The sequence below is a fragment of the Pinus tabuliformis genome, chromosome 2_2, assembly GCF_031772625.1.
Source record: "Pinus tabuliformis cultivar Carrire ecotype Pingquan chromosome 2_2, CPIR1, whole genome shotgun sequence".
Taxonomy (NCBI): Eukaryota; Viridiplantae; Streptophyta; class Pinopsida; order Pinales; family Pinaceae; genus Pinus; species Pinus tabuliformis.
In genome coordinates this window covers 481239201-481245656 of record NC_142300.1, presented here as the reverse complement: position 1 = coordinate 481245656, position 6456 = coordinate 481239201, and the positions used below count along the sequence as shown (strand labels likewise).

Sequence of the window (6456 nt, the reverse complement as noted above, 5' to 3'; positions counted from 1 at the left end):
TTATAATGATTTCTTATGAACTTGTTTCCTTTTTCTTGTAGGGCGCGCAGCTGGGTTATCCAAACCCCTCTGGTGGTGCCAAGACGGTTTTACATAGTGGTCTCACCCTCTCGGCGGCCACAGGTATGCCCTCCTGTCTTGTTTACTTTGCTCTTGCACACAAGAGCTCGCGGTTCTTCGATTGAACTGTTTAATTTATGATTTGTGCAGACCACTGATCAAATGAGGGTCTTCTTGCTTCGATTGTCGAGGTATACTCCTCAGAGAACCCTCACGATTTGCATTTAGGTTTCTCTGTTGTCTGGTCGTGTCCATGACCACCCTGTTGAGTTATTATGCACGACGGAACTCTCCTGAGTTCTTCTACATGTGTTTGAGGACTTATTTTGTTAGTATTGTTGCCCCTTGCGACATACCCGAATTTTTGCTTGCCATGTCGGCTCTCAGACATGGGGTTTCGGATCTGGCTGTGACGCGCAGATCTGGCTAACGGATTCAGGTTCTGATCGAGGTTTCCAGTACACAATGTTTGAACAGTTATATTCTTTTCAAGATTTTCCCACCCGGGTATTGTTCTGTTCTAATTTATATATAGAACCTTTGTGATTTATGTAAGGACTGCGGCTCTATCTGAGCCCTCAGGCAACTTACGTTTGTACCTCATATGAATATATTCTGTGTATTTCACCATGCTAGAACAGTGTATGGGTTTATGTTATTATCGCTGGTTTCGCTCGTCTCCATGACAGCAACCTCATAGATTATCTCAGTTATGATGATTATTTCAAGTCATTCGTTCTGTATTTTTTTTTATGCATCTGTCGTATTTGTTAAGCTTGTACAACATGCACTCGGTTGATTATACAAACAATATTACTCTTTCTTCTTTCCTTATGAGAATGTAGAAATAAATGTATGCCTGCGGTTCCTCTTTGAGGTAACATGCACAGGATTTCTTGTAATCATATACATAACTCGTTTTTCATTTCTCGCCCTAAATGAACTGGATTCTCTGATATTGTGTCTGTAAGTACTGTGACTTAATAGCGTAGATGACGGAATACCATATGATTCTCGCTCTCTATTTTGCGCCGTTTACAGAATAGACTCTATTTGTCTGGTGTAGCTTATTTATTCTTTTTTCCACAGTTCAACAGTCATTTATTCTAAATACTGTAGGTCTATAGGTTTATCTCTTCTGTCGATGAGCCTGAATCCGACTACAGTCGGTGCCTTCTACCCAGACTCAGAGGTTCCAACCTCGTTCCTGCTGACACATTATATTATCTACTTGTTTAATATCAAGTATTCAACATAGTTTAATCCACTGTTAACTTTTCTTCTCCTAGACAGTGCCTCTGTCTTTCTAACGGGGTTATGTTATGTCTGTTATTCAATAACCAGGTTCTTGAATAACCTCCCCTTGCCCAAGAACCAGTCTTTAACTAAATATGTTTATGTAACTTGATTTACAGTGGGTTTAGTTCAGACCATGACTAGTGAATAACAATCGGTCCCTTAATTTAAAACTACATCTATGCAGTTACATTATTATTATGACAGTATCAAGGAAAATAAAACATAGTTCCTGTCTGTCTACTGTAAATTCACTGTATATTCATAATCAATCAGGGACTCTGCAGTTTGAAACCATACCTGGTTCACCAGAGTCAGGAATGGGTTCTCAAACAAGTCACCTGTACTTGATTCTGCTCTTCCACCCAGCCATGAGATCCATCCCTTAGACGGAATTCTTCCCCCGAGCCATCTTGCAGGCCACAAGTCCTCAACAAGATTTGTGCACTTATCTGGTCCTAACCAGACTTAACCAGTTTTCTCTTTTCTTTTTCCTTTTTCCTCTTCTTGGAAAAGGTCTCTTCTGTCTGTCCACACAGCACAGAACTTCCTCCCTACAGCCAGGACTTTTCCTGTTTTGGGAGGGTAGTTTCCATCAGTTATTATAATTGATCTCTTTCTTTTAAATCCACCTCCTAGAGGCTGCCAGCATTTCTAGAAAATATTTAAATTACTTTAATAAAATAGTTTGTCACAGTTTTATTTTTAAAGCATAACAACCACTGTATTACTGTCTTTTACCACAGTAACTTCTCACATTTACTTAGTCTGGGGTCATTACATATATTAGTTAATATAAATATTTTAATAATTTATTTAAGTTTTATATTGAAATATTTATAAGAGAAATAGATTTTTTTTTTTTTAATTTTAATTATTTTATCTATTAAATATCATTTTTTTGAGATTCAATTACGTTAAATAAATTATATAAAATAATATTATTTAACATAAATCAAAATATTTTGTTTATTATTTAAAGAGTGAAAGTGAAATAGCAACCAACCAAGTGAGCAAAATGGTAACGTTATTATTAATATTTTACACTATTTTTAATTGAAACTAACCAAATATATATAATTATTTATATTTTTACTAAGGAACAATATTTTTCCTTTAAAGTATTTTTAAGAAATATGTGTCAATTCCAATTAAAAATAGACTAAATTACACATCCTCACACGAGATTGTAAAATAAATCTCTCTACACGATCAATTTGAAATAATATTTAAATATATATATATATATATATATATATATATATATTATATTTTATCAATTAATTTTTTTTTTAAATCTAATTAATAAAAATAACGATTATTCAAATATAAAAATAGCATTACTAATTAATTACTAATTTTTCAAATTCTCAACTTCGAACTTTCTATTATATTTAATAAACAAATTAGCCCATCATAAATAATTTATCGATTTCCAACCCTGGTTTGAACTGAGGGACAATATTTGTATTAGTGGCAATTTAAGACACGGCCTTTGAATGGGGATATTGGTGTCCATATCACTTTTTTCTTTTCCTATCCCACTTCAAGGTGGAATTCCATTGCAAATTTGAGTCAGTTGGCCTTCTCAACCCTGGGTAGAAGTAGCCTCAATAGCAAGATATAGGAAGCCATCATGAGTTGACATTAAATCTATATGCAAATAATCTGTGGCAGAATAGCTAAAGCAAACTACCGATTTGAGAGTTGAACCAAGATTTTCAGCGGATGGCAGTTCTCTGTTCTCATTCTAATCCCTTCTTTCTCTGTATTTTGCAATCTTTGGCTATTGCATCAAAGTTTCAGTTAATACTCAATAGCAACTGGACAGAGGCTTTCTAGCATCTATGTCAGTTTTCTCTATTCATTGTTCCTCAGCCAACTGTATCGAGTGTGTTGTTCAATGGGAATATGGACACATCATTTGCAACTTCTATAACAATCTTCGTCGGTGTAATCACTTCTTGATCACTAGGGCCAAAATCCCTAGGGGTGTAATCACTCTATCAAGCTGCTGGATTTAATGGAAAATGCAAATGCAGTGACTGTGATTTTGCAGGTACGTATCACTTTTTCAGTAACCTTAGAATTTTATGTTGAGCAGTGGGTTTTGTTTCCCTTAATTGTTCATATGGTTTTTGTATTTGTGAATTGATCACAGATCTTATTTACTTATTATAATATTGTGCAGGTGTTGATCTAAACGGATCTTTGAAGCTTGTTTGTTATGGTGTTGGTTTTATGCAATGGTAAATTCACCATGATAAGTTCTGAGAATTTGCAATCATAAATGTTTGGAATATCTGTTGAAATGAACATAGTATACTTGCTTAACAATAGCATAAGAAGCCTTAAGAGCCTACCATTTGTCTGAAAGGGCAAATAATGTTCCTCTTTCTCAACAATTACTCTGGATTATAAGTATGGGGGTTTACGCAGTGCATTATATTAGATATCATTTTGGGATTCAACTGCGTTAAGTAAGTCATTCACGTATGACCATTTCCATGAGAGATAGTCGTAACTGACTAATTTCTCATGATTTTTGAATATTTCACTTAGCACTCATCGCATCGGGTGATGCTCACAGGGGTGAAGAAGTGGGATTGAAACTAGTGAAATGAATCACATAGCATCAATCATCACTTCCGGGGCTTGCACCCGGTAACCAAGACTTCCCAGGTGGTCACCCATCCCAGAACTCCTCTGGTTCAAGCGCGCTTAACTGTGGAGTTTTCCCCACAATCAAGCCCACTTAGCTTGCTACCGCATTTGCAAAACCTTAGCAAGTATTGTGCCTCATGAACCATTCAAGTAGAGATCCCTTGACTCTTTTTGATACTTAAATTCAAAAAGAGTCAAGGGATCTCTACTTGAATGGTTCATGAGGCACAATACTTGCTAAGGTTTTGCAAATGGGGTAGCAAGCTAAGTGGGCTTGATTGTGGGGAAAACTCCACAGTTAAGCGCGCTTGAGCCAGAGGAGTTCTGGGATGGGTGACCTCCTGGGAAGTCTTGGTTACCGGGTGCAAGCCCCGGAAGTGATGATTGATGCTATGTGATTCATTTCACTAGTTTCAATCCCATTTCTTCACCCCTGTGAGCATCACCCGATGCGATGAGTGAACTATTCAAAAATCATGAGAAATTAGTCAGTTACGACTATCTCTCATGGAAAATGCGATGAGTGCTAAGTGAACTATTCAAAAATCATGAGAAATTAGTCAGTTACGACTATCTCTCATGGAAATGGTCATTCACGAGTGCTAAGTGAACTATTCAAAAATCATGAGAAATTAGTCAGTTACGACTATCTCTCATGGAAAATGCGATGAGTGCTAAATGAACTATTCAAAAATCATGAGAAATTAGTCAGTTACGACTATCTCTCATGGAAATGGTCATACGTGAATGACTTAACGCAGTTGAATGAATGACTTACTTAACGCAGTTGAATCTCAAATTAGCCACTTAACGCAGTTGAATCCCAAAATGATATCTAATACGTGAATGACTTACTTAACGCAGTTGAATCCCAAAATGATATCTAATACTCTGGATTAATTAGCCAAGTATCTGAGCATTTTATGTAACAGCCATCTCTCATGGAAATGGTCATACGTGAATGACTTACTTAACGCAGTTGAATCCCAAAATGATATCTAATACTCTACATTAATTAGCCAAGTATCTGAGCATTTTATGTAACAGCCATCGTTGACAAATCCGAACAGTTACACAGGTTCAAATCTGTGTTTGTGATTTCATTTCAAAGAAAAAATGCATAAAGATGAGACCAGCCAGAGGCGTGCAGCGCAGATCCCAAAATGATATCTAATACTCTGGATTAATTAGCCAAGTATCTGAGCATTTTATGTAACAGCCATCGTTGACAAATCCGAACAGGTACAGAGGTTCAAATCTGTGTTTGTGATTTCATTTCAAAGAAAAAATGCATAAAGATGAGACCAACCAAAGGCGTGCAGCGCAGTGGTTCTTCTCCACGACCAAATCCTGTTGGATGGTCCATCTCAAAAGTTATAAGGAAATTGAATCCGTTTGAGGTGTGTGGACAAAGCTTTTGGATTAAAACCCATTGCAAAATAAAGGGGATGTCAATTAATATTCCAGTAATGCTTTAAGCTGTCCAAATTCTGATGAAATTATTTCTATCAAATATTATATGAAAAAGATTCAAAGTGGGCAATAACTAGAGGTTGCCAAGAGAGGGCGAAAGGGTACCTTCGAACCCTATAATTGAGGAAGATTATTGCGACCACTCTTCTTGTGTGTTGTCTGCAGGTAATACCATTCCACAAGCATACGTTCTTTGAGTTCTCAGTGGCCCAATTCAACAGAGTTTCAGTGGTATCGGATTTAATCGTCTCAGAATGAGAATAAAGCCTCCAAGTCCCTGGTGTTTTCTCCTGGCCCTTGTCCATGGATGATGGGAATTGATCAGCTTCCTCCAGCGTGTGTCCATTCAAAACAAAATCAAGCCAAAGATAACTATCGTCCGAGGGATGATACGTGCCAAAGATAACTATCGTCCAAGGGATGGTACGTGTGATTAAAAGTTGCAGTCGTTCCAGGGAATTCCGTGAATACCAGTAGCGTCATAACACCATCTTTATACATTTATGAGATGTTTGAAAGTTGAGACTACTTTATGTGCTCAATGGATGGCTCATTGCACCCCCTCTGCATTGTAAAATTCATATGATAATGATGAGGTCGCCTTTATGCTTCAAAATTTAAAATATTAAAATAATAATAATAATAATAATAATAAATTGTAAATTGTATTTTATATAATTCACTACTTTGACGTTTTATAGTTTTTATTTATTAAAAAGTGGCATTAGATTCTTAAACTCGGTGGATAATGGATGAATTGAAGATGATAGTTATTATATCTAGGATGCCAGCTTAGCTCAGCTTACCCCTGTAAATTGAACATGCAAAATTAAAAGATGAAACACGATGAAACACAAAAGTAATGGAAGGAGAGCTATTTTGTTAGAGAAACTAATATCTTCAGATATTTAAAGATAAAACACAAAAGCTAATAGAAGGATAAGGATAAATATGGTATTGAAA

General features: G+C 36.1%; 1 protein-coding gene across 1 annotated transcript in view; it reads left to right on the top strand.

Moving 5' to 3' along the window:
- Positions 1-3346: 3346 nt before the first annotated feature.
- LOC149193432 (uncharacterized) overlaps positions 3347-6456 on the top strand; it is a 52918-nt gene continuing 49808 nt past the window's right edge. Inside the window, exon 1 of the mRNA XM_089404844.1 lies at positions 3347-3415. The gene's annotated coding sequence lies outside the window, so the exon portion shown is untranslated. The remainder of the gene's footprint in view (positions 3416-6456) is intronic.